Source organism: Stenella coeruleoalba (assembly GCF_951394435.1).
Source record: "Stenella coeruleoalba genome assembly, chromosome: 4".
In the NCBI taxonomy this organism is placed as follows: domain Eukaryota; kingdom Metazoa; phylum Chordata; class Mammalia; order Artiodactyla; family Delphinidae; genus Stenella; species Stenella coeruleoalba.
Window position 1 is genome coordinate 88594827 of NC_137149.1, and position 24907 is coordinate 88619733.

Consider the following 24907-nt stretch of genomic DNA (forward strand, 5'->3'; position numbering starts at 1 on the left):
ATCCAAGTGGGGAGAGTGTTAGTAAAGCATCTGGAATGTTGCACCCGAGTACCAGGGGAGGAAAACTGAGACATATTTGAACACGTCTCCCGTTCACATGGTTGATCATACTTGGGTTCCACATGCATGATTTAGCTGAAGGAAGAATACCTTAAACCTGGAGAGTTGAGACCCGTGTAATGGGTACCATGCAATATGACTTCAAAGGGTCTTCATTTGCTCACCGATCCTCTCCAATCCTATCACTGCTGCGTTTATGCCCCTGTACACATGCTTGATTCTCTTTTGGAGACATTGCAATCCATAGGTTTTACGATACTTACAAGTCAGGTACATTCTTAGGCGTTTAATATGCGGTGTTGAGTCCATTTCGTTGAGCACGGAGTAGCTCTTGTCTATTCCATATTTGACTTAAGGAACTTTATCTCTGCTCATTTCAATCTCTGGTTTTATGAAGCACCCCAAGTCACCTTTACCCTTAAGCAAGCATAAGTTGGTTTTCTAAATTTGAGACCCTGTTCTGTTCTGTAATTCAGTTCCTGTGTAGCCAAGTTTACATTCCGTGTATTACTGATATCTTATGATGTTTCTTTTTCTGTGTGACTTATTTCAGTTAGAATCATCATACCTGAATCCACTCATTGTGCTGCTAAGGGCCTGATGACATAGATTTCATTGCTGAGTGATATTGCTTTGTAAGTAAATACCACAACTTCTTTATCCATTTTTCACTTTCTGCGATGTTGAACTTGTACTGTAAACGAGGTTCTTGTAAACAGAGGCATCCCAAACTTTGGGGTGGCTGTGTCTTTTTGATTTTAATTTCCCTAAGCTATAGGACCATAAGTGGCAGTGCCCTAGGCTCTGTTGCTTTGTTTTTTAGATGTTTCAGGAAACACCATACACTTCTCCCAAGTGTCTGTTGGCAATTTACATCCCGCCCATCAGCATAACAAGGCTCCCAGTTCTCCATGGCCTGTCCTGCCTTTCTGGATTTTACACTTTTTTCAGATGGCCCTTTTGACCGGGGGGAAGTGAGACTTCATTGTAGTGCAGATTTCCTTTGCAAGCTTGCTTGGTTGGCCAAAAAGGGCGTATGCGTTTTTTCCTGAATATATTCAGGAAAAAACGCATACGCCCTTTTTGGCCAAGTGCATCATTGTGGACGTTCTGCCTCTTTTCCTATGCTTTCAATGCAATTCCAGTCTACCTCCTGAAATCGGTTTCCTGCAATTCTGCCCCGCTTTCAAGTCCTCTTGGCAGCCTTACTTCAGTCTATTTTTGGACGATAGCTGTCATTTATAACTCTGCAGGTTTGTGAATTACAGTGCCCCTGAGCTCCTTTCTTCAACTCGCTTTCTTGTGACCTGGCCGCAACACCACAGGATGGCTTCAGGCCCTAATCTGGTTCCGGAACGGCACGCTGAGCCTTTGGTTATTTCCTCTTCCTGGTGGGAAATGAGAGTTAAATTTGCCTGTCCAGACACCTCCAGCTAGTCTCTCATTGGTTCTCGCTATTCCTGTTCATCTTCCGCAGAAATTGCAAACTGGGCCAAACAGGAGGTTAAAGGCGCTGACTCTCCAAGTCGGGAGAGTGTTAGTAAAGCGTCTGGAATGTTGTACCCGAGTACCAGGGTAGGAAAACTGAGACATATTTGAACACGTCTCCCGTTCACATGGTTGATCATACTCTGGGTTCCACATGCATGTTTTAGCTGAAGGAAGAATTCGTTAAACCTGGAGAGTTGAGACCCGTGTAATGGGTACCATGCAATATGACTTCAAAGGGTCTTCATTGCTCACCGAACCTCTCCAATCCTATCACTGCTGCGTTTATGCTCCTGTACACACGCTTGATTCTCTTTTGGAGACATAGCAATCCATAGGTTTTAAGATACTTACTAGTCAGGTACATTCTTAGGCGTTTAATATGGGGTTTTGAGTCCATTTCATTGAGCAAGGAGTAGCTCTTGTCTATTCCATATTTGGCTTAAGGAACTTTATCTGTGCTCATTTCAATCTCTGCTTTTATGCAGCACCCCAACTCACCTTTCCCCTTAAGCAAGCATAAGTTGGTTTTCTAAATTTGAGACCTTGTTCTGTTCTGTAATTCAGTTCCTGTGTAGCCAAGTTTACATTCCGTGCATTAGTGATATCTTATGATGTTTCTTTTTCTGTGTGACTTATTTCAGTTAGAATCATCTTACCTGAATCCACTCATTGTGCTGCTAAGGGCCTGATGACATAGATTTCATTGCTGAGTGATATTGCTTTGTAAGTAAATACCACAACTTCTTTATCCATTTTTCACTTTCTGCGATGTTGAACTTGTACTGTAAACGAGGTTCTTGTAAACAGAGGCGTCCCAAACTTTGGGATGGCTGTGTCTTTTTGATTTTAATTTCCCTAAGCTATAGGACCATAAGTGGCTGTGCCCTAGTCTCTGTTGCTTTGTTTTTTAGATGTTTCAGGAAACACCATACACTTCTCCCGAGTGTCTGTTGGCAATTTACATCCCGCCCATCAGCATAACAAGGCTCCCAGTTCTCCATGGCCTGTCCTGCCTTTCTGGATTTTACACTTTTTTCAGATGGCCCTTTTGACCGGGGGGAAGTGAGACTTCATTGTAGTGCAGATTTCCTTTGCAAGCTTGCTTGGTTGGCCAAAAAGGGCGTATGCGTTTTTTCCTGAATATATTCAGGAAAAAACGCATACGCCCTTTTTGGCCAAGTGCATCATTGTGGACGTTCTGCCTCTTTTCCTATGCTTTCAATGCAATTCCAGTCTACCTCCTGAAATCGGTTTCCTGCAATTCTGCCCCGCTTTCAAGTCCTCTTGGCAGCCTTACTTCAGTCTATTTTTGGACGATAGCTCTCATTTATAACTCTGCAGGTTTGTGAATTACAGTGCCCCTGAGCTCCTTTCTTCAACTCGCTTTCTTTTGAGCTGGCCGCAACACCGCAGGATGACTTCAGGCCCTAATCTGGTTCTGGCACGGCACGCTGAGCCTTTGGTTAATTCCTCTTCCTGGTGGGAAATGAGAGTTAAATTTGCCCGTCCAGACACCTCCAGCTAGCCTCTCCTTGGTTCTCGCTATTCCTGTTCATCTTCCGCAGAAATTGCAAACTGGGCCAAACAGGAGGTTAAAGGGACTGACTCTCCAAGTCGGGAGAGTGTGAGTAAAGCGTCTGGAATGTTGCACCCGAGTACCAGGGTACGAAAACTGAGACATATTTGAACACGTCTCCCGATCACATGGTTGATCATACTCTAGGTTCCACATGCATGTTTTAGCTGAAGTAAGAATACCTTAAACCTGGGTAGTTGAAACCCGTGGAATGGGTACCATGCAATATGACTTCAAAGGGTCTTCATTTGCTCACCAAACCTCTCCAATCCTATCACTGCTGCGTTTATGCCCCTGTACACATGCTTGATTCTCTTTCGGAGACATAGCAATCCATAGGTTTTAAGATACTTACTAGTCAGGTACATTCTTAGACGTTTAATATGCGGTGTTGAGTCCATTTCGTTGAGCAAGGAGTAGCTCTTGTCTATTCCATATTTGGCTTAAGGAACTTTATCTGTGCTCATTTCAATCTCTGGTTTTATGCAGCACCCCAACTCACCTTTACCCTTAAGCAAGCATAAGTTGGTTTTCTAAATTTGAGACCCTGTTCTGTTCTGTAATTCAGTTCCTGTGTAGCCAAGTTTCCATTCCGTGTATTACTGATATCTTATGATGTTTCTTTTTCTGTGTGACTTATGTCAGTTAGAATCATCATACCTGAATCCATTCATTGTGCTGCTAAGGGCCTGATGACACAGATTTCATTGCTGAGTGATATTGCTTTGTAAGTAAATACCACAACTTCTTTATCCATTTTTCACTTTCTGCGATGTTGAACTTGTACTGTAAACGAGGTTCTTGTAAACAGAGCCGTTCGAAACTTTGGGGTGGCTGTGTCTTTTTGATTTTAATTTCCCTAAGCTATAGGACCATAAGTGGAAGTGCCCTAGGTTCTGTTGCTTTGTTTTTTAGATGTTTCAGGAAACACCATACACTTCTCCCGAGTGGTTGTTGGCAATTTACATCCCGCCCATCAGCATAACAAGGCTCCCAGTTCTCCATGGCCTGTCCTGCCTTTCTGGATTTTACACTTTTTTCAGATGGCCCTTTAGACCGGGGGGAAGTGAGACTTCATTGTAGTGCAGATTTCCTTTGCAAGCTTGCTTGGTTGGCCAAAAAGGGCGTATGCGTTTTTTCCTGAATATATTCAGGAAAAAACGCATACGCCCTTTTTGGCCAAGTGCATCATTGTGGACGTTCTGCCTCTTTTCCTATGCTTTCAATGCAATTCCAGTCTACTTCCTGAAATCGGTTTCCTGCAATTCTGCCCCGCTTTCAATTCCTCTTGGCAGCCTTACTTCAGTCTATTTTTGGACGATAGCTGTCATTTATAACTCTGCAGGTTTGTGAATTACAGTGCCCCTGAGCTCCTTTCTTCAACTCGCTTTCTTTTGAGCTGGCCGCAACACCGCAGGATGGCTTCAGGCCCTAATCTGGTTCCGGTACGCCACGCTGAGCCTTTGGTTATTTCCTCCTCCTGGTGGGAAATGAGAGTTAAATTTGCCAGTCCAGACACCTCCAGCTAGCCTCTCATTGGTTCTCGCTATTCCTGTTCATCTTCCACAGAAATTGCAAACTGGGCCAAACAGGAGGTTAAAGGGGCTGACTCTCCAAGTGGGGAGAGTGTTAGTAAAGCGTCTGGAATGTTGCACCCGAGTACCAGGGGAGGAAAACTGAGACATATTTGAACACGTCTCCCGATCACATGGTTGATCATACTCTGGGTTCCACATGCATGTTTTAGCTGAAGGAAGAATACCTAAAACCTGGGTAGTTGAAACCCGTGGAATGGGTACCATGCAATATGACTTCAAAGGGTCTTCATTTGCTCACCGAACCTCTCCAATCCTATCACTGCTGCGTTTATGCCCCTGTACACATGCTTGATTCTCTTTCGGAGACATAGCAATCCATAGGTTTTAAGATACTTACTAGTCAGGTACATTCTTAGGCGTTTAATATGTGGTGTTGAGTCCATTTCGTTGAGCAAGGAGTAGCTCTTGTCTATTCCATATTTGGCTTAAGGAACTTTATCTGTGCTCATTTCAATCTCTGGTTTTATGCAGCACCCCAACTCACCTTTACCCTTATGCAAGCATAAGTGGGTTTTCTAAATTTGAGACCCTGTTCTGTTCTGTAATTCAGTTCCTGTGTAGCCAAGTTTCCATTCCGTGTATTACTGATATCTTATGATGTTTCTTTTTCTGTGTGACTTATTTCAGTTAGAATCATCATACCTGAATCCACTCATTGTGCTGCTAAGGGCCTGATGACACAGATTTCATTGCTGAGTGATATTGCTTTGTAAGTAAATACCACAACTTCTTTATCCATTTTTCACTTTCTGTGATGTTGAACTTGTACTGTAAACAAGGTTCTTGTAAACAGAGCCGTTCCAAACTTTGGGGTGGCTGTGTCTTTTTGATTTTAATTTCCCTAAGCTATAGGACCATAAGTGGAAGTGCCCTAGGTTCTGTTGCTTTGTTTTTTAGATGTTTCAGGAAACTCCATACACTTCTCCCGAGTGGTTGTTGGCAATTTACATCCCGCCCATCAGCATAACAAGGCTCCCAGTTCTCCATGGCCTGTCCTGCCTTTCTGGATTTTACACTTTTTTCAGATAGCCCTTTGGACCGGGGGGAAGTGAGACTTCATTGTAGTGCACATTTCCTTTGCAAGCTTGCTTGTTTGGCCAAAAAGGGCGTATGCGTTTTTTCCTGAATATATTCAGGAAAAAACGCATACGCCCTTTTTGGCCAGGTGCATCATTGTGGACGTTCTGCCTCTTTTCCTATGCTTTCAATGCAATTCCAGTCTACCTCCTGAAATCGGTTTCCTGCAATTCTGCCCCGCTTTCAAGTCCTCTTGGCAGCCTTACTTCAGTCTATTTTTGGACGATAGCTGTCATTTATAACTCTGCAGGTTTGTGAATTACAGTGCCCCTGAGCTCTTTTCTTCAACTCACTTTCTTGTGAGCTGGCCGCAACACCGCAGGATGGCTTCAGGCCCTAATCTGGTTCGGGCACGGCACACTGAGCCTTTGGTTAATTCCTCTTCCTGGTGGGAAATGAGAGTTAAATTTGCCCGTCCAGACACCTCCAGCTAGTCTCTCATTGGTTCTCGCTATTCCTGTTCATCTTCCGCAGAAATTGCAAACTGGGCCAAACAGGAGGTTAAAGGGACTGACTCTCTAGGTCGGGAGAGTGTTAGTAAAGCGTCTGGAATGTTGCACCCGAGTACCAGGGTACGAAAACTGAGACATATTTGAACACGTCTCCCGATCACATGGTTGATCATACTCTGGGTTCCACATGCATGTTTTAGCTGAAGGAAGAATACCTTAAACCTGGGTACTTGAAACCCGTGGAATGGGTACCATGCAATATCACTTCAAAGGGTCTTCATTTGCTCACCGAACCTCTCCAATCCTATCACTGCTGCGTTTATGCCCCTGTACACATGCTTGATTCTCTTTCGGAGACATAGCAATCCATAGGTTTTAAGATACTTACTAGTCAGGTACATTCTTAGACGTTTAAAATGCGGTGTTGAGTCCATTTCGTTGAGCAAGGAGTAGCTCTTGTCTATTCCATATTTGGCTTAAGGAACTTTATCTGTGCTCATTTCAATCTCTGGTTTTATGCAGCACCCCAACTCACCTTTACCCTTAAGCAAGCATAAGTTGCTTTTCTAAATTTGAGACCCTCTTCTGTTCTGTAATTCAGTTCCTGTGTAGCCAAGTTTCCATTCCGTGTATTACTGATATCTTATGATGTTTCTTTTTCTGTGTGACTTATTTCAGTTAGAATCATCATACCTGAATCCATTCATTGTGCTGCTAAGGGCCTGATGACACAGATTTCATTGCTGAGTGATATTGCTTTGTAAGTAAATACCACAACTTCTTTATCCATTTTTCACTTTCTGCGATGTTGAACTTGTACTGTAAACGAGGTTCTTGTAAACAGAGCCGTTCGAAACTTTGGGGTGGCTGTGTCTTTTTGATTTTAATTTCCCTAAGCTATAGGACCATAAGTGGAAGTGCCCTAGGCTCTGTTGCTTTGTTTTTTAGATGTTTCAGGAAACACCATACACTTCTCCCGAGTGTCTGTTGGCAATTTACATCCCGCCCATCAGCATAACAAGGCTCCCAGTTCTCCATGGCCTGTTGCCTTTCTGGATTTTGCACTTTTTTCAGATGGCCCTTTTGACCGGGGGGAAGTGAGACTTCATTGTAGTGCAGATTTCCTTTGCAAGCTTGCTTGGTTGGCCAAAAAGGGCGTATGCGTTTTTTCCTGAATATATTCAGGAAAAAACGCATATGCCCTTTTGGCAAAGTGCATCATTGTGGACGTTCTGCCTCTTTTCCTATGCTTTCAATGCAATTCCAGTCTACCTCCTGAAATCGGTTTCCTGCAATTCTGCCCCGCTTTCAAGTCCTCTTGGCAGCCTTACTTCAGTCTATTTTTGGACGATAGCTGTCATTTATAACTCTGCAGGTTTGTGAATTACAGTGCCCCTGAGCTCCTTTCTTCAACTCGCTTTCTTGTGACCTGGCCGCAACACCGCAGGATGGCTTCAGGCCCTAATCTGGTTCTGGCACGGCACGCTGAGCCTTTGTTTAATTCCTCTTCCTGGTGGGAAATGAGAGTTAAATTTGCCCGTCCAGACACCTCCAGCTAGCCTCTCATTGGTTCTCGCTATTCCTGTTCATCTTCCGCAGAAATTGCAAACTGGGCCAAACAGGAGGTTAAAGGGACTGACTCTCCAAGTCGGGAGAGTGTTAGTAAAGCGTCTGCAATGTTGCACCCGAGTACCAGGGGAGGAAAACTGAGACATATTTGAACACGTCTCCCGTTCACATGGTTGATCATACTCTGGGTTCCACATGCATGTTTTAGCTGAAGGAAGAATACGTTAAACCTGGAGAGTTGAGACCCGTGTAATGGGTACCATGCAATATGACTTCAAAGGGTCTTAATTGCTCACCGAACCTCTCCAATCCTATCACTGCTGCGTTTATGCTCCTGTACACACGCTTGATTCTCTTTTGGAGACATAGCAATCCATAGGTTTTAAGATACTTACTAGTCAGGTACATTCTTAGGCGTTTAATATGGGGTGTTGAGTCCATTTCGTTGAGCAAGGAGTAGCTCTTGTCTATTCCATATTTGGCTTAAGGAACTTTATCTGTGCTCATTTCAATCTCTGGTTTTATGCAGCACCCCAACTCACCTTTCCCCTTAAGCAAGCATAAGTTGGTTTTCTAAATTTGAGACCCTGTTCTGTTCTGTAATTCAGTTCCTGTGTAGCCAAGTTTACATTCCGTGCATTAGTGATATCTTATGATGTTTCTTTTTCTGTGTGACTTATTTCAGTTAGAATCATCTTACCTGAATCCACTCATTGTGCTGCTAAGGGCCTGATTACATAGATTTCATTGCTGAGTGATATTGCTTTGTAAGTAAATACCACAACTTCTTTATCCATTTTTCACTTTCTGCGATGTTGAACTTGTACTGTAAACGAGGTTCTTGTAAACAGAGGCGTCCCAAACTTTGGGATGGCTGTGTCTTTTTGATTTTAATTTCCCTAAGCTATAGGACCATAAGTGGCAGTGCCCTAGTCTCTGTTGCTTTGTTTTTTAGATGTTTCAGGAAACACCATACACTTCTCCCGAGTGTCTGTTGGCAATTTACATCCCGCCCATCAGCATAACAAGGCTCCCAGTTCTCCATGGCCTGTCCTGCCTTTCTGGATTTTACACTTTTTTCAGATGGCCCTTTTGACCGGGGGGAAGTGAGACTTCATTGTAGTGCAGATTTCCTTTGCAAGCTTGCTTGGTTGGCCAAAAAGGGCGTATGCGTTTTTGCCTGAATATATTCAGGAAAAAACGCATACGCCCTTTTTGGCCAAGTGCATCATTGTGGACGTTCTGCCTCTTTTCCTATGCTTTCAATGCAATTCCAGTCTACCTCCTGAAATCGGTTTCCTGCAATTCTGCCCCGCTTTCAAGTCCTCTTGGCAGCCTTACTTCAGTCTATTTTTGGACGATAGCTGTCATTTATAACTCTGCAGGTTTGTGAATTACAGTGCCCCTGAGCTCCTTTCTTCAACTCGCTTTCTTTTGAGCTGGCCGCAAAACCGCAGGATGACTTCAGGCCCTAATCTGGTTCTGGCACGGCACGCTGAGCCTTTGGTTAATTCCTCTTCCTGGTGGGAAATGAGAGTTCAATTTGCCCGTCCAGACACCTCCAGCTAGCCTCTCCTTGGTTCTCGCTATTCCTGTTCATCTTCCGCAGAAATTGCAAACTGGGCCAAACAGGAGGTTAAAGGGACTGACTCTCCAAGTCGGGAGAGTGTTAGTAAAGCGTCTGGCATGTTGCACCCGAGTACCAGGGTACGAAAACTGAGACATATTTTAACACGTCTCCCGATCACATGGTTCATCATACTCTAGGTTCCACATGAATGTTTTAGCTGAAGGAAGAATACCTTAAACCTGGGTAGTTGAAACCCGTGGAATGGGTACCATGCAATATGACTTCAAAGGGTCTTCATTTGCTCACCGAACCTCTCCAATCCTATCACTGCTGCGTTTATGCCCCTGTACACATGCTTGATTCTCTTTCGGAGACATAACAATCCATAAGTTTTAAGATACTTACTAGTCAGGTACATTCTTAGGCGTTTAATATGGGGTGTTGAGTCCATTTCGTTGAGCAAGGAGTAGCTCTTGTCTATTCCATATTTGGCTTAAGGAACTTTATCTGTGCTCATTTCAATCTCTGGTTTTATGCAGCACCCCAACTCACCTTTACCCTTAAGCAAGCATAAGTTGGTTTTCTAAATTTGAGACCCTGTTCTGTTCTGTAATTCAGTTCCTGTGTAGCCAAGTTTCCATTCCGTGTATTACTGATATCTTATGATGTTTCTTTTTCTGTGTGACTTATTTCAGTTAGAATCATCATACCTGAATCCATTCATTGTGCTGCTAAGGGCCTGATGACACAGATTTCATTGCTGAGTGATATTGCTTTGTAAGTAAATACCACAACTTCTTTATCCATTTTTCACTTTCTGCGATGTTGAACTTGTACTGTAAACGAGGTTCTTGTAAACAGAGCCGTTCGAAACTTTGGGGTGGCTGTGTCTTTTTGATTTTAATTTCCCTAAGCTATAGGACCATAAGTGGAAGTGCCCTAGGTTCTGTTGCTTTGTTTTTTAGATGTTTCAGGAAACACCATACACTTCTCCCGAGTGGTTGTTGGCAATTTACATCCCGCCCATCAGCATAACAAGGCTCCCAGTTCTCCATGGCCTGTCCTGCCTTTCTGGATTTTACACTTTTTTCAGATGGCCCTTTAGACCGGGGGGAAGTGAGACTTCATTGTAGTGCAGATTTCCTTTGCAAGCTTGCTTGGTTGGCCAAAAAGGGCGTATGCGTTTTTTCCTGAATATATTCAGGAAAAAACGCATACGCCCTTTTTGGCCAAGTGCATCATTGTGGACGTTCTGCCTCTTTTCCTATGCTTTCAATGCAATTCCAGTCTACCTCCTGAAATCGGTTTCCTGCAATTCTGCCCCGCTTTCAATTCCTCTTGGCAGCCTTACTTCAGTCTATTTTTGGACGATAGCTGTCATTTATAACTCTGCAGGTTTGTGAATTACAGTGCCCCTGAGCTCCTTTCTTCAACTCGCTTTCTTTTGAGCTGGCCGCAACACCGCAGGATGGCTTCAGGCCCTAATCTGGTTCCGGTACGCCATGCTGAGCCTTTGGTTATTTCCTCCTCCTGGTGGGAAATGAGAGTTAAATTTGCCCGTCCAGACACCTCCAGCTAGCCTCTCATTGGTTCTCGCTATTCCTGTTCATCTTCCACAGAAATTGCAAACTGGGCCAAACAGGAGGTTAAAGGGGCTGACTCTCCAAGTGGGGAGAGTGTTAGTAAAGCGTCTGGAATGTTGCACCCGAGTACCAGGGGAGGAAAACTGAGACATATTTGAACACGTCTCCCGATCACATGGTTGATCATACTCTGGGTTCCACATGCATGTTTTAGCTGAAGGAAGAATACCTAAAACCTGGGTAGTTGAAACCCGTGGAATGGGTACCATGCAATATGACTTCAAAGGGTCTTCATTTGCTCACCGAACCTCTCCAATCCTATCACTGCTGCGTTTATGCCCCTGTACACATGCTTGATTCTCTTTCGGAGACATAGCAATCCATAGGTTTTAAGATACTTACTAGTCAGGTACATTCTTAGGCGTTTAATATGTGGTGTTGAGTCCATTTCGTTGAGCAAGGAGTAGCTCTTGTCTATTCCATATTTGGCTTAAGGAACTTTATCTGTGCTCATTTCAATCTCTGGTTTTATGCAGCACCCCAACTCACCTTTACCCTTATGCAAGCATAAGTGGGTTTTCTAAATTTGAGACCCTGTTCTGTTCTGTAATTCAGTTCCTGTGTAGCCAAGTTTCCATTCCGTGTATTACTGATATCTTATGATGTTTCTTTTTCTGTGTGACTTATTTCAGTTAGAATCATCATACCTGAATCCACTCATTGTGCTGCTAAGGGCCTGATGACACAGATTTCATTGCTGAGTGATATTGCTTTGTAAGTAAATACCACAACTTCTTTATCCATTTTTCACTTTCTGTGATGTTGAACTTGTACTGTAAACAAGGTTCTTGTAAACAGAGCCGTTCCAAACTTTGGGGTGGCTGTGTCTTTTTGATTTTAATTTCCCTAAGCTATAGGACCATAAGTGGAAGTGCCCTAGGTTCTGTTGCTTTGTTTTTTAGATGTTTCAGGAAACTCCATACACTTCTCCCTAGTGGATGTTGGCAATTTACATCCCGCCCATCAGCATAACAAGGCTCCCAGTTCTCCATGGCCTGTCCTGCCTTTCTGGATTTTACACTTTTTTCAGATAGCCCTTTGGACCGGGGGGAAGTGAGACTTCATTGTAGTGCACATTTCCTTTGCAAGCTTGCTTGTTTGGCCAAAAAGGGCGTATGCGTTTTTTCCTGAATATATTCAGGAAAAAACGCATACGCCCTTTTTGGCCAGGTGCATCATTGTGGACGTTCTGCCTCTTTTCCTATGCTTTCAATGCAATTCCAGTCTACCTCCTGAAATCGGTTTCCTGCAATTCTGCCCCGCTTTCAAGTCCTCTTGGCAGCCTTACTTCAGTCTATTTTTGGACGATAGCTGTCATTTATAACTCTGCAGGTTTGTGAATTACAGTGCCCCTGAGCTCTTTTCTTGAACTCACTTTCTTGTGAGCTGGCCGCAACACCGCAGGATGGCTTCAGGCCCTAATCTGGTTCGGGCACGGCACACTGAGCCTTTGGTTAATTCCTCTTCCTGGTGGGAAATGAGAGTTAAATTTGCCCGTCCAGACACCTCCAGCTAGCCTCTCATTGGTTCTCGCTATTCCTGTTCATCTACCGGAGAAATTGCAAACTGGGCCAAACAGGAGGTTAAAGGGACTGACTCTCTAGGTCGGGAGAGTGTTAGTAAAGCGTCTGGAATGTTGCACCCGAGTACCAGGGTACGAAAACTGAGACATATTTGAACACGTCTCCCGATCACATGGTTTATCATACTCTGGGTTCCACATGCATGTTTTAGCTGAAGGAAGAATACCTTAAACCTGGGTATTTGAAACCCGTGGAATGGGTACCATGCAATATCACTTCAAAGGGTCTTCATTTGCTCACCGAACCTCTCCAATCCTATCACTGCTGCGTTTATGCCCCTGTACACATGCTTGATTCTCTTTCGGAGACATAGCAATCCATAGGTTTTAAGATACTTACTAGTCAGGTACATTCTTAGACGTTTAAAATGCGGTGTTGAGTCCATTTCGTTGAGCAAGGAGTAGCTCTTGTCTATTCCATATTTGGCTTAAGGAACTTTATCTGTGCTCATTTCAATCTCTGGTTTTATGCAGCACCCCAACTCACCTTTACCCTTAAGCATGCATAAGTTGGTTTTCTAAATTTGAGACCCTCTTCTGTTCTGTAATTCAGTTCCTGTGTAGCCAAGTTTCCATTCCGTGTATTACTGATATCTTATGATGTTTCTTTTTCTGTGTGACTTATTTCAGTTAGAATCATCATACCTGAATCCATTCATTGTGCTGCTAAGGGCCTGATGACACAGATTTCATTGCTGAGTGATATTGCTTTGTAAGTAAATACCACAACTTCTTTATCCATTTTTCACTTTCTGCGATGTTGAACTTGTACTGTAAACGAGGTTCTTGTAAACAGAGCCGTTCGAAACTTTGGGGTGGCTGTGTCTTTTTGATTTTAATTTCCCTAAGCTATAGGACCATAAGTGGAAGTGCCCTAGGCTCTGTTGCTTTGTTTTTTAGATGTTTCAGGAAACACCATACACTTCTCCCGAGTGTCTGTTGGCAATTTACATCCCGCCCATCAGCATAACAAGGCTCCCAGTTCTCCATGGCCTGTTGCCTTTCTGGATTTTGCACTTTTTTCAGATGGCCCTTTTGACCGGGGGGAAGTGAGACTTCATTGTAGTGCAGATTTCCTTTGCAAGCTTGCTTGGTTGGCCAAAAAGGGCGTATGCGTTTTTTCCTGAATATATTCAGGAAAAAACGCATATGCCCTTTTGGCAAAGTGCATCATTGTGGACGTTCTGCCTCTTTTCCTATGCTTTCAATGCAATTCCAGTCTACCTCCTGAAATCGGTTTCCTGCAATTCTGCCCCGCTTTCAAGTCCTCTTGGCAGCCTTACTTCAGTCTATTTTTGGACGATAGCTGTCATTTATAACTCTGCAGGTTTGTGAATTACAGTGCCCCTGAGCTCCTTTCTTCAACTCGCTTTCTTGTGACCTGGCCGCAACACCGCAGGATGGCTTCAGGCCCTAATCTGGTTCCGGCACGGCACGCTGAGCCTTTGTTTAATTCCTCTTCCTGGTGGGAAATGAGAGTTAAATTTGCCCGTCCAGACACCTCCAGCTAGCCTCTCATTGGTTCTCGCTATTCCTGTTCATCTTCCGCAGAAATTGCAAACTGGGCCAAACAGGAGGTTAAAGGGACTGACTCTCCAAGTCGGGAGAGTGTTAGTAAAGCGTCTGCAATGTTGCACCCGAGTACCAGGGGAGGAAAACTGAGACATATTTGAACACGTCTCCCGTTCACATGGTTGATCATACTCTGGGTTCCACATGCATGTTTTAGCTGAAGGAAGAATACGTTAAACCTGGAGAGTTGAGACCCGTGTAATGGGTACCATGCAATATGACTTCAAAGGGTCTTAATTGCTCACCGAACCTCTCCAATCCTATCACTGCTGCGTTTATGCTCCTGTACACACGCTTGATTCTCTTTTGGAGACATAGCAATCCATAGGTTTTAAGATACTTACTAGTCAGGTACATTCTTAGGCGTTTAATATGGGGTGTTGAGTCCATTTCGTTGAGCAAGGAGTAGCTCTTGTGTATTCCATATTTGGCTTAAGGAACTTTATCTGTGCTCATTTCAATCTCTGGTTTTATGCAGCACCCCAACTCACCTTTACCCTTAAGCAAGCATAAGTTGGTTTTGTAAATTTGAGACCCTGTTCTGTTCTGTAATTCAGTTCCTGTGTAGCCAAGTTTACATTCCGTGTATTAGTGATATCTTATGATGTTTCTTTTTCTGTGTGACTTATTTCAGTTAGAATCATCTTACCTGAATCCACTCATTGTGCTGCTAAGGGCCTGATGACATAGATTTCATTGCAGAGTGATATTGCTTTGTAAGTAAATACCACAACTTCTTTATCCATTTTTCACTTTCTGCGATGTTGAACTTGTACTGTAAACGAGGTTCTTGTAAACAGAGGCGTCCCAAACTTTGGGGTGGCTGTGTCTTTTTGATTTTAATTTCCCTAAGCTATAGGACCATAAGTGGCAGTGCCCTAGGCTCTGTTGCTTTGTTTTTTAGATGCTTCAGGAAACACCATACACTTCTCCCGAGTGGTTGTTGGCAATTTACATCCCGCCCATCAGCATAACAAGGCTCCCAGTTCTCCATGGCCTGTCCTGCCTTTCTGGATTTTACACTTTTTTCAGATGGCCCTTTTTACCGGGGGGAAGTGAGACTTCATTGTAGTGCAGATTTCCTTTGCAAGCTTGCTTGGTTGGCCAAAAAGGGCGTATGCGTTTTTTCCTGAATATATTCAGGAAAAAACGCATACGCCCTTTTTGGCCAAGTGCATCATTGTGGACGTTCTGCCTCTTTTCCTATGCTTTCAATGCAATTCCAGTCTACCTCCTGAAATCGGTTTCCTGCAATTCTGCCCCGCTTTCAAGTCCTCTTGGCAGCCTTACTTCAGTCTATTTTTGGACGATAGCTGTCATTTATAACTCTGCAGGTTTGTGAATTACAGTGCCCCTGAGCTCCTTTCTTCAACTCGCTTTCTTTTGAGCTGGCCGCAACACCGCAGGATGACTTCAGGCCCTAATCTGGTTCCGGCACGGCACGCTGAGCCTTTGGTTAATTCCTCTTCCTGGTGGGAAATGAGAGTTAAATTTGCCCATCCAGACACCTCCAGCTAGCCTCTCCTTGGTTCTCGCTATTCCTGTTCATCTTCCGCAGAAATTGCAAACTGGGCCAAACAGGAGGTTAAAGGCGCTGACTATCCAAGTGGGGAGAGTGTTAGTAAAGCATCTGGAATGTTGCACCCGAGTACCAGGGGAGGAAAACTGAGACATATTTGAACACGTCTCCCGTTCACATGGTTGATCATACTTGGGTTCCACATGCATGATTTAGCTGAAGGAAGAATACCTTAAACCTGGAGAGTTGAGACCCGTGTAATGGGTACCATGCAATATGACTTCAAAGGGTCTTCATTTGCTCACCGATCCTCTCCAATCCTATCACTGCTGCGTTTATGCCCCTGTACACATGCTTGATTCTCTTTTGGAGACATTGCAATCCATAGGTTTTACGATACTTACAAGTCAGGTACATTCTTAGGCGTTTAATATGCGGTGTTGAGTCCATTTCGTTGAGCACGGAGTAGCTCTTGTCTATTCCATATTTGACTTAAGGAACTTTATCTCTGCTCATTTCAATCTCTGGTTTTATGAAGCACCCCAAGTCACCTTTACCCTTAAGCAAGCATAAGTTGGTTTTCTAAATTTGAGACCCTGTTCTGTTCTGTAATTCAGTTCCTGTGTAGCCAAGTTTACATTCCGTGTATTACTGATATCTTATGATGTTTCTTTTTCTGTGTGACTTATTTCAGTTACAATCATCATACCTGAATCCACTCATTGTGATGCTAAGGGCCTGATGACATAGATTTCATTGCTGAGTGATATTGCTTTGTAAGTAAATACCACAACTTCTTTATCCATTTTTCACTTTCTGCGATGTTGAACTGGTACTGTAAACGAGGTTCTTGTAAAGAGAGGCGTCCCAAACTTTGGGGTGGCTGTGTCTTTTTTATTTTAATTTCCCTAAGCTATAGGACCATAAGTGGAAGTGCCCTAGGCTCTGTTGATTTGTTTTTTAGATGTTTCAGGAAACACCATACACTTCTCCGGAGTGTCTGTTGGCAATTTACATCCCGCCCATCAGCATAACAAGGCTCCCAGTTCTCCATGGCCTGTCCTGCCTTTCTGGATTTTACACTTTTTTCAGATGGCCCTTTTGACCGGGGGGAAGTGAGACTTCATTGTAGTGCAGATTTCCTTTGCAAGCTTGCTTGTTTGGCCAAAAAGGGCGTATGCGTTTTTTCCTGAATATATTCAGGAAAAAACGCATATGCCCTTTTTGGCCAAGTGCATCATTGTGGACATTCTGCCTCTTTTCCTATGCTTTCAATGCAATTCCAGTCTACCTCCTGAAATTGGTTTCCTGCAATTCTGCCCCGCTTTCAAGTCCTCTTGGCAGCCTTACTTCAGTCTATTTTTGGACGATAGCTGTCATTTATAACTCTGCAGGTTTGTGAATTACAGTGCCCCTGAGCTCCTTTCTTCAACTCGCTTTCTTGTGACCTGGCCGCAACACCGCAGGATGGCTTCAGGCCCTAATCTGGTTCCGGCACGGCACGCTGAGCCTTTGTTTAATTCCTCTTCCTGGTGGGAAATGAGAGTTAAATTTGCCCGTCCAGACACCTCCAGCTAGCCTCTCATTGGTTCTCGCTATTCCTGTTCATCTTCCGCAGAAATTGCAAACTGGGCCAAACAGGAGGTTAAAGGGACTGACTCTCCAAGTCGGGAGAGTGTTAGTAAAGCGTCTGCAATGTTGCACCCGAGTACCAGGGGAGGAAAACTGAGACATATTTGAACACGTCTCCCGTTCACATGGTTGATCATACTCTGGGTTCCACATGCATGTTTTAGCTGAAGGAAGAATACGTTAAACCTGGAGAGTTGAGACCCGTGTAATGGGTACCATGCAATATGACTTCAAAGGGTCTTAATTGCTCACCGAACCTCTCCAATCCTATCACTGCTGCGTTTATGCTCCTGTACACACGCTTGATTCTCTTTTGGAGACATAGCAATCCATAGGTTTTAAGATACTTACTAGTCAGGTACATTCTTAGGCGTTTAATATGCGGTGTTGAGTCCATTTCGTTGAGCAAGGAGTAGCTCTTGTCTATTCCATATTTGGCTTAAGGAACTTTATCTGTGCTCATTTCAATCTCTGGTTTTATGCAGCACCCCAACTCACCTTTCCCCTTAAGCAAGCATAAGTTGGTTTTCTAAATTTGAGACCCTGTTCTGTTCTGTAATTCAGTTCCTGTGTAGCCAAGTTTCCATTCCGTGTATTAGTGATATCTTATGATGTTTCTTTTTCTCTGTGACTTATTTCAGTTAGAATCATCATACCTGAATCCACTCATTGTGCTGCTTAGGGCCTGATGACATAGATTTCATTGCTGAGTGATATTGCTTTGTAAGTGAATACCACAACTTCTTTATCTATTTTTCACTTTCTGCGATGTTGAACTTGTACTGTAAACGAGGTTCTTGTAAACAGAGTGGTTCCAAACTTTGGGGTGGCTGTGTCTTTTTGATTTTAAATTCCCTAAGCTATAGGACCATAAGTGGAAGTGCCCTAGGCTCTGCTGCTTTGTTTTTTAGATGTTTCAGGAAACACCATACACTTCTCCCAAGTGTCTGTTGGCAATTTACATCCCGCCCATCAGCATAACAAGGCTCCCAGTTCTCCATGGCCTGTCCTGCCTTTCTGGATTTTACACTTTTTTCAGATGGCCCTTTTGACCGGGGGGAAGTGAGACTTCATTGTAGTGCAGATTTCCTTTGCAAGCTTGCTTGGTTGGCCAAAAAGGGCGTATGCGTTTTTTCCTGAATATATTCAGGAAAAAACGCATACGCCCTTTTTGGCCAAGTGCATCATTGTGGACGTTCTGCCTCTTTTCCTATGCTTTCAATGCAATTCCAGTCTACCTCCTGAAATCGGTTTCCTGCAATTCTGCCCCGCTTTCAAGTCCTCTTGGCAGCCTTACTTCAGTCTATTTTTGGACGATAGCTGTCATTTATAACTCTGCAGGTTTGTGAATTACAGTGCCCCTGAGCTCCTTTCTTCAACTCGCTTTCTTGTGACCTGGCCGCAACACCGAAGGATGTCTTCAGGCCCTAATCTGGTTCTGGCACGGCATGCTGAGCCTTTGGTTAATTCCTCTTCCTGGTGGGAAATGAGAGTTAAATTTGCCCGTCCAGACACCTCCAGCTAGTCTCTCATTGGTTCTCGCTATTCCTGTTCATCTTCCGCAGAAATTGCAAACTGGGCCAAACAGGAGGTTAAAGGGACTGACTCTCCAAGTGGGGAGAGTGTTAGTAAAGCGTCTGGAATGTTGCACCCGAGTACCAGGGTACGAAAACTGAGATATATTTGAACACGTCTCCCGATCACATGGTTGATCATACTCTAGGTTCCACATGCATGTTTTAGCTGAAGGAAGAATACCTTAAACCTGGGTAGTTGAAACCCGTGGAATGGGTACCATGCAATATGACTTCAAAGGGTCTTCATTTGCTCACGAACCTCTCCAATCCTATCACTGCTGTGTTTATGCCCCTGTACACATGCTTGATTCTCTTTCGGAGACATAGCAATCCATAGGTTTTAAGATACTTACTAGTCAGGTACATTCTTAGGCGTTTAATATGCGGTGTTGAGTCCATTTCGTTGAGCAAGGAGTAGCTCTTGTCTATTCCATATTTGGCTTGAGGAACTTTATCTGTGCTCATTTCAATCTCTGGTTTTATGCAGCACCCCAACTCACCTTTACCCTTAAGCAAGCATAAGTTGGTTTTCTAAATTTGAGACCCTGTTCTGTTCTGTAATTCAGTTCCTGTGTAGCCAAGTTTACATTCCGTGTATTACTGATATCTTATGATGTTTCTTTTTCTGTGTGACTTATTTCAGTTAGAATCATCATACCTGAATCCACTCATTGTGCTGCTAAGGGCCTGATGACATAAATTTCATTGCTGAGTGATATTGCTTTGTAAGTAAATACCACAACTTCTTTAACCATTTTTCACTTTCTGCGATGTTGAACTTGTACTGTAAACGAGGTTCTTGTAAACAGAGCCGTTCCAAACTTTGGGGTGGTTGTGTCTTTTTGATTTTAATTTCCCTAAGCTATACGACCATAAGTGGCAGTGCACTAGGCTCTGTTGCTTTGTTTTTTAGATGTTTCAGGAAACACCATACACTTCTCCCGAGTGGTTGTTGGCAATTTACATCCCGCCCATCAGCATAACAAGGCTCCCAGTTCTCCATGGCCTGTCCTGCCTTTCTGGATTTTACACTTTTTTCAGATGGCCCTTTTGACCGGGGGGAAGTGAGACTTCATTGTAGTGCAGATTTCCTTTGCAAGCTTGCTTGGTTGGCCAAAAAGGGCGTATGCGTTTTTTCCTGAATATATTCAGGAAAAAACGCATATGCCCTTTTTGGCCAAGTGCATCATTGTGGACGTTCTGCCTCTTTTCCTATGCTTTCAATGCAATTCCAGTCTACCTCCTGAAATCGGTTTCCTGCAATTCTGCCCCGCTTTCAAGTCCTCTTGGCAGCCTTACTTCAGTATATTTTTGGACGATAGCTGTCATTTATAACTCTGCAGGTTTGTGAATTACAGTGCCCCTGAGCTCCTTTCTTCAACTCGCTTTCTAGTGACCTGGCCGCAGCACCGCAGGATGGCTTCAGGCCCTAATCTGGTTCCGGCACGGCACGCTGAGCCTTTGGTTAATTCCTCTTCCTGGTGGGAAATGAGAGTTAAATTTGCCCGTTCAGACACCTCCAGCTAGTCTCTCATTGGTTCTCACTATTCCTGTTCATCTTCCGCAGAAATTGCAAACTGGGCCAAACAGGAGGTTAAAGGCGCTGACTCTCCAAGTGGGGAGAGTGTTAGTAAAGCGTCTGGAATGTTGCACCCGAGTACCAGGGTACGAAAACTGAGACATATTTGAACACGTCTCCCGATCACATGGTTGATCATACTCTAGGTTCCACATGCATGTTTTAGCTGAACGAAGAATACCTTAAACCTGGGTAGTTGAAACCCGTGGAATGGGTACCATGCAATATGACTTCAAAGGGTCTTCATTTGCTCACTGAACCTCTCCAGTCCTATCACTGCTGCGTTTATGTCCCTGTACAAATGCTTGATTCTCTTTCGGAGACATAGCAATCCATAGGTTTTAAGATACTTACTAGTCAGGTACATTCTTAGGCGTTTAATATTGGGTGTTGAGTCCATTTCGTTGAGCAAGGAGTAGCTCTTGTCTATTCCATATTTGGCTTAAGGAACTTTATCTGTGCTCATTTCAATCTCTGGTTTTATGCAGCACCCCAACTCACCTTTCCCCTTAAGCAAGCATAAGTTGGTTTTCTAAATTTGAGACCCTGTTCTGTTCTGTAATTCAGTTCCTGTGTAGCCAAGTTTACATTCCGTGTATTACTGATATCTTATGATGTTTCTTTTTCTCTGTGACTTATTTCAGTTAGAATCATCATACCTGAATCCACTCATTGTGCTGCTAAGGGCCTGATGACACAGATTTCATTGCTGAGTGATATTGCTTTGTAAGTAAATACCACAACTTCTTTATCCATTTTTCACTTTCTGCGATGTTGAACTTGTACTGTAAACGAGGTTCTTGTAAACAGAGCCGTTCCAAACTTTGGGGTGGCTGTGTCTTTTTGATTTTAATTTCCCTAAGCTATAGGACCATAAGTGGAAGTGCCCTAGGTTCTGTTGCTTTGTTTTTTAGATGTTTCAGGAAACACCATACACTTCTCCCGAGTGGTTGTTGGCAATTTACATCCCGCCCATCAGCATAACAAGGCTCCCAGTTCTCCATGGCCTGTCCTGCCTTTCTGGATTTTACACTTTTTTCAGATGGTCCTTTTGACCGGGGGGAAGTGAGACTTCATTGTAGTGCAGATTTCCTTTGCAAGCTTGCTTGGTTGGCCAAAAAGGGCGTATGCGTTTTTTCCTGAATATATTCAGGAAAAAACGCATACGCCCTTTTTGGCCAAGTGCATCATTGTGGACGTTCTGCCTCTTTTCCTATGCTTTCAATGCAATTCCAGTCTACCTCCTGAAATCGGTTTCCTGCAATTCTGCCCCGCTTTCAAGTCCTCTTGGCAGCCTTACTTCAGTCTATTTTTGGACGATAGCTGTCATTTATAACTCTGCAGGTTTGTGAATTACAGTGCCCCTGAGCTCCTTTCTTCAACTCGCTTTCTTGTGACCTGGCCGCAACACCGCAGGATTGCTTCAGGCCCTAATGTGGTTCCGGCCCGGCATGCTGAGCCTTTGGTTAATTCCTCTTCCTGGTGGGAAATGAGAGTTAAATTTGCCCGTCCAGACACCTCCAGCTAGCCTCTCATTGGTTCTCGCTATTCCTGTTCATCTTCCGCAGAAATTTCAAACTGGGCCAAACAGGAGGTTAAAGGGACTGACTCTCCAAGTGGGGAGAGTGTTAGTAAAGCGTCTGGAATGTTGCACCCGAGTACCAGGGGAGGAAAACTGAGACATATTTGAACACGTCTCCCGATCACATGGTTGATCATACTCTAGGTTCCACATGCATGTTTTAGCTGAAGGAAGAATACCTTAAACCTGGGTAGTTGAAACCTGTGGAATGGGTACCATGCAATATGACTTCAAAGGGTCTTCATTTGCTCACCGAACCTCTCCAATCCTATCACTGCTGCGTTTATGCCCCTGTACACATGCTTGATTCTCTTTCGGAGACATAGCAATCCATAGGTTTTAAGATACTTACTAGTCAGGTACATTCTTAGGCGTTTAATATTGTGTGTTGAGTCCATTTCGTTGAGCAAGGAGTAGCTCTTGTCTATTCCATGTTTGGCTTAAGGAACTTTATCTGTGCTCATTTCAATCTCTGGTTTTATGCAGTACCCCAACTCACCTTTACCCTTAAGCAAGAATAAGTTGGTTTTCTAAATTTGAGACCCTGTTCTGTTCTGTAATTCAGTTCCTGTGTAGCCAAGTTTACATTCCGTGTATTACTGATATCTTATGATGTTTCTTTTTCTGTGTGACTTATTTCAGTTAGAATCATCATACCTGAATCCACTCATTGTGCTGCTAAGGGCCTGATGACACAGATTTCATTGCTGAGTGATATTGCTTTGTAAGTAAATACCACAACTTCTTTATCCATTTTTCACTTTCTGCGATGTTGAACTTGTACTGTAAACGAGGTTCTTGTAAACAGAGCCGTTCCAAACTTTGGGGTGGCTGTGTCTTTTTGATTTTAATTTCCCTAAGCTATAGGACCATAAGTGGAAGTGCCCTAGGTTCTGTTGCTTTGTTTTTTAGATGTTTCAGGAAACACCATACACTTCTCCCGAGTGGTTGTTGGCAATTTACATCCCGCCCATCAGCATAACAAGGCTCCCAGTTCTCCATGGCCTGTCCTGCCTTTCTGGATTTTACACTTTTTTCAGATGGCCCTTTTGACCGGGGGGAAGTGAGACTTCATTGTAGTGCAGATTTCCTTTGCAAGCTTGCTTGGTTGGCCAAAAAGGGCGTATGCGTTTTTTCCTGAATATATTCAGGAAAAAACGCATACGCCCTTTTTGGCCAAGTGCATCATTGTGGACGTTCTGCCTCTTTTCCTATGCTTTCAATGCAATTCCAGTCTACCTCCTGAAATCGGTTTCCTGCAATTCTGCCCCGCTTTCAAGTCCTCTTGGCAGCCTTACTTCAGTCTATTTTTGGACGATAGCTGTCATTTATAACTCTGCAGGTTTGTGAATTACAGTGCCCCTGAGCTCCTTTCTACAACTTGCTTTCTTGTGACCTGGCCGCAACACCGCAGGATGGCTTCAGGCCCTAATCTGGTTCCGGCACGGCACGCTGAGCCTTTGGTTATTTCCTCTTCCTGGTGGGAAATGAGAGTTAAATTTGCCCGTCCAGACACCTCCAGCTAGTCTCTCATTGGTTCTCGCTATTCCTGTTCATCTTCCGCAGAAATTGCAAACTGGGCCAAACAGGAGGTTAAAGGGACTGACTCTCTAGGTCGGGAGAGTGTTAGTAAAGCGTCTGGAATGTTGCACCCGAGTACCAGGGTACGAAAACTGAGACATATTTGAACACGTCTCCCGATCACATGGTTGATCATACTCTGGGTTCCACATGCATGTTTTAGCTGAAGGAAGAATACCTTAAACCTGGGTACTTGAAACCCGTGGAATGGGTACCATGCAATATCACTTCAAAGGGTCTTCATTTGCTCACCGAACCTCTCCAATCCTATCACTGCTGCGTTTATGCCCCTGTACACATGCTTGATTCTCTTTCGGAGACATAGCAATCCATAGGTTTTAAGATACTTACTAGTCAGGTACATTCTTAGACGTTTAAAATGCGGTGTTGAGTCCATTTCGTTGAGCAAGGAGTAGCTCTTGTCTATTCCATATTTGGCTTAAGGAACTTTATCTGTGCTCATTTCAATCTCTGGTTTTATGCAGCACCCCAACTCACCTTTACCCTTAAGCAAGCATAAGTTGCTTTTCTAAATTTGAGACCCTCTTCTGTTCTGTAATTCAGTTCCTGTGTAGCCAAGTTTCCATTCCGTGTATTACTGATATCTTATGATGTTTCTTTTTCTGTGTGACTTATTTCAGTTAGAATCATCATACCTGAATCCATTCATTGTGCTGCTAAGGGCCTGATGACACAGATTTCATTGCTGAGTGATATTGCTTTGTAAGTAAATACCACAACTTCTTTATCCATTTTTCACTTTCTGCGATGTTGAACTTGTACTGTAAACGAGGTTCTTGTAAACAGAGCCGTTCGAAACTTTGGGGTGGCTGTGTCTTTTTGATTTTAATTTCCCTAAGCTATAGGACCATAAGTGGAAGTGCCCTAGGCTCTGTTGCTTTGTTTTTTAGATGTTTCAGGAAACACCATACACTTCTCCCGAGTGTCTGTTGGCAATTTACATCCCGCCCATCAGCATAACAAGGCTCCCAGTTCTCCATGGCCTGTTGCCTTTCTGGATTTTGCACTTTTTTCAGATGGCCCTTTTGACCGGGGGGAAGTGAGACTTCATTGTAGTGCAGATTTCCTTTGCAAGCTTGCTTGGTTGGCCAAAAAGGGCGTATGCGTTTTTTCCTGAATATATTCAGGAAAAAACGCATATGCCCTTTTGGCAAAGTGCATCATTGTGGACGTTCTGCCTCTTTTCCTATGCTTTCAATGCAATTCCAGTCTACCTCCTGAAATCG

The 24907-nt window shown here is 43.7% G+C and overlaps 1 long non-coding RNA gene across 50 annotated transcripts in view; it reads left to right on the forward strand.

Moving 5' to 3' along the window:
• Nucleotides 1-24907, forward strand: part of LOC307185334 — a 3778167-nt gene that overhangs the window by 2062747 nt on the left and 1690513 nt on the right. Inside the window, exon 5 of one of the 50 annotated variants that reach the window (XR_013827970.1) lies at nt 2197-2278. The exons of the other annotated variants lie outside the window; for them this stretch is intronic. This is a non-coding gene — a long non-coding RNA (uncharacterized lncRNA). The remainder of the gene's footprint in view (nt 1-2196; nt 2279-24907) is intronic. 50 annotated transcript variants of the gene reach the window in all.